Source organism: Crocuta crocuta, unplaced genomic scaffold (assembly GCF_008692635.1).
Source record: "Crocuta crocuta isolate KB4526 unplaced genomic scaffold, BGI_CrCroc_1.0 scaffold851, whole genome shotgun sequence".
NCBI lineage: Eukaryota > Metazoa > Chordata > Mammalia > Carnivora > Hyaenidae > Crocuta > Crocuta crocuta.
The window spans coordinates 4,917-9,184 of NW_027530525.1; positions in this window are offsets into that span (position 1 = coordinate 4,917).

The window sequence follows — 4,268 nt, forward strand, 5'->3', positions numbered from 1 at the left end:
GAACCGACTGAGCCACCCAGGCACCTCAACTAACTGGAATTTAAATAGAAACTTAAAAAGCAAAGTCCAATCTGAGATTCCTTATGAATAGTTTTAGCTAAGAAGACTTAAAAATAGTTTATATGCAGGGCACTTGGGTAGCTCAGTTGGTTAAGCATCTGACTTTGGCTCAGGTCATGATTCGCACAGTTGATGGGTTCAAGCCCTGAGCTGGACTCTGTGCTGATAGCTCAGCCTGGAGCTTGCTTTGGATTCCGTGTCTCTGTCTCTCTCTGCCCCTCCCCTGTTTGCAGTCTGTCTCTGTATCTCTCAAAACTAAACATTAAAAAATAATAAAAAATAGCCTATAGGGTCAATCACTATTCTTGTTTCACTTCGATGAATAATCAGGCCAAGTTTAATAAGACTAGACTTGGGACACCTGGGTGGCTTAGTTGCATCCGACTTTGGCTCAGGTCATGATCTCATGGTTCATGGGTTTGTGCCCTGAGTCGGGCTCTGTGCTGACACCCAGCTCAGAGCCTGGAGCCTGTTTCAGATTCTCTATTTCCCCCTCTCTCTGACCCTCCCCTGCTCATGCTGTCTCTTTCTCTCCCTCAGAAATAAATAAAACATTTTAAAAAATAAAAAAATAAGACTAGACTTATTTTGCAAACAAATTAGTCTTTCTGTGATTATCTTTTCTAGAAATAGGTGTACATGTACAGAGAAAATTGTATCAGTAGAAAACTATAACACACTTTTGTGAATATTTGATTCTAGAAGTTTTGTTTTCTATCAGTAAACTGGACTTGATTATAAATTTTTCTAATTTTTCATTTTTGTTTTGCAGTCAAGTTTGTATTTTATGTGGACAACTTAAACAATAAAGTAGGTTTCTCTGNGTAATTCTCCAAACTAATATTTTCAACCTTTTCCCACCTTTCTGACTTAGAATCCGTGAGAACATAGTGCCCTGGATCCTTGTTGAAAGGGATCATACCAGGTACTCTACACTACCCGTATGGCACTAAACTTCAGGGCCTTGAACCTTAGGTCCACAACTCCCAATTAAAAAGGGCTCCTCCAGACTCTGAGAACTGCACACCAGCTGGAGATCTAAAATTAAAATTAACTAGGAAATTTCCTCCCCAGAAGCAGATGGCATCTTGAGGTGGACAGCTCCCCCGATATCATGGATCAAGATCTTCATCTTTTATATGAAAACTATGTATTTATTTATTTTTGCCTTTTAGCTACTTGCATTTTCTCTGTTAATGCATAGGACGATGATGCTCTTTAACTGACAGCTATCACTTAATCTAATGCTAAAGCTGTAAGTGCACAATAAAAGTCACAAGGCTTTCTTGCTTTGGTGGTTTTAGATACTAGAATTACTTTAGATTTCTTGTTGGCTCAACATGGTAGAGTTTGTGCCAGAGCAAAAGCCTCCTACTCTACCTGGACCAGCACCTCTGGTATTGTAGCAAATACAAGGAATTAACAAACAAGCTACTTGGCTAAAACAAATTGATGTCTCTTCAGGTACATTCTTTAATTAATTTTATATCAACTAGTTTGGTTCATGGGACCCCTGTCTAAGGAGCATACTTGAGTCTTTTGGTTTTATCCCCTGATAGTAATCATTATAGTCTTCCTGGTATGTTGTGTTCTCCCATGGGTCTTAAATACATATTCACAGTCATCAGCAGTATAGCAGATGGTCTTGCTGTGCTTGGAGAAAGAAACACGAGGAACAACAAAATGAATAGCAAAAACAATTCTTCTACAAACCTGACATCATAATCTATGAGTTTCATGAGACAAGAATAGTTTAAACCTGATGGTGACTAAGAGTGGCACTAATACCAAAATTTTGGTTAATCTCTCATGTATGAGCAGATTACCAAAAGGAGGATATTATTAAGGTAATTGAACAAGGAGATCATTAGGCTGAAGTGGCTCTAATGACTTGGTAGCCTAGTTTAGCAAACCCAAACCAGAGTTAATTCCTATAAATGCCTCAAGGTTAATGAAAGCAATCATGAACAGCCCATTAGGCTTCCCAGATAATGCAACCACTTAAGATATATCCAATTAAATCATTTCCTCACTTTGCTTCTATATCTTCTCTATAAAAATCTTGCCCCTCGCTCCAGTCTATGGGGCACTCTTAACCTTTTCCAATTTGGCAGTATTCAATTTGAATTGATATTTGCTCAAACTCTTAAAAATGTTAATATGTCTCAGTGTATCTTTTACCAATACTTTGGGATATTTGTAAAGTATTGGCATTTATTTCTTTAAACACCAGTAAATGTAAAGAAAAAACACACTCTTCTCTGTCTCCTCTACTCTCAATACTCTACAACACTATTTCACTCCGACAGCAGATGTGTGGGCTTTCCACACATTAAGCAATTCTACAACACCCACTGGGTGTCCTGTGTGTTAATTCAATTCTGACACTATATATGATAAAATAGCATCATATCCCATAAGTAGAGCAGTTGTACAACCCTGTACCCACCCCCACTTCAGATGCCAATTGCAAGTCCAGGATACCTGTACTTCTGATTGACTGGCTATAGATTGGAGGCTCCCATGACCCCCACCTCGGGTTTAATTTATTTGCTAAAGCAGAAAACATTTTACTTACTAGATTACCAGTATATTATAAAAGGATATAACTCAGGAACAGCCAAATAGAAGAGATGCATAGGGCAAGTATGTTGGAAAGGATGTAGAGCTCCCATGCTTTGTCTGGGAGAGCTACTTTACAAGAATTTCTGTATGTTTGATAACTGAGAAGCTGTTAGAACCCCATGTTCAGGGATTTTTATGGAGGGTTCATTACATAGACATAATTGATTAAAGTATCAGCTATTTGTNGCTATTGGCAATTAACTCAACCTCTAGCCCCTTTTCCCTCTCCTGAGGTGGGATAGGGGGAGTGAGGGATAGGCCGAAAGTTCCATCCCTCTAATTATGGCTATTTCCCTTGGCAACTAGCTTCCTCTGCCCTAGGGACTTTTCAAAGTTCAGCTCAATAATATAAACTGGTATGGTTGAAAAATGCTTGTTATGAATAATAAGGCACCTTTATTGCTCTCATCACCTAGGAAGTTCCAAGGGTTTTAGGAGCTCTGTGCCAGGAACAGGACAAAGACCAAATATAATATATATAATACTATTATAGTATTATTATTTAAAGTTCATTTATTTTAGAGAGAGAGGCAGAGAAGATAGAATTCCAAACAGGCTCCATGCTGTCAGTACAGAGCTTGACATGGGGCTTGATCTCACAAACCAAATCATGAGATCATGACCTGAGCCAAAATCAAGTCAGATTCTTAACCAACTGAGCTATTCAGGCATCCCTATAGTTTTTATTATAAGCCACAATATCATAATAGAATTCACCAGTGCAGCTATCTGGATCTGGGATTTTCTTTGCAGGAAGATTTTGGTGTTTTCCTTTGTTTTGTAAATAACAAATTCCCTATTTAGACTTTGTATTTCATTTTGACTTGGCTTTGATAGCTTAAGTCCTCCTAGGAATGTCCATTTCATCTATGTTATCTGATTCATTGTTATACATTTTTTCTTGTATTGTTTTACAATCATTTTAATTTGTGTAAAGTTGATAATGGTGTCCCCTGTTTCATTCCTGATTTTAGTAATGTGAATCTTCTTACCTTTTTTTTTGTTGTTGTTGGTCAGTGCAGTTAATGATTTTTTTGACTTTGTTGTTCTTTTCAAAGAAGTAAAGTTCAGTTTCATTGATTTTCTTTATTATTTTTGTGTTCCTTATCATTAATTTTTGCTCTAATCTTTATTATTTCCTTTATTTTGTTTGCTTTGTGTTCAGTTTGGTATTCTCTTCACAGTTTCTTGAGAATTGGAAGATTAGGTTATTGATATCTTTCTTTTCAAAATATGGGTGTTTACAGCCACAACTTTTCCTCTAAGCTCTGCTTTAGCTGCATTCATAAGTTTTGGTATGTAGTGTTTTCATTTTCTTTATCTCAAGTTATTCTGTAATCTCCCTCCCCCTTTTTGGACCTATTGGTTATTTAGGAGTGCGTTTTTTAATTTCCTGAATATTTGTGAATTCCCTACCTGAGCTCATGTTATTGATTTCTAAATTCATGCCATTTTGGGCATAGAACATATTTTGTATGATTTTAATTTTTTTAAGTATTTATTATATTGCTTACCATAATTATTGGGGAAAAAAAGTAAAGCAAACTAAACAAAAGCAAACAGAAGGAAGGAAACAATAACGA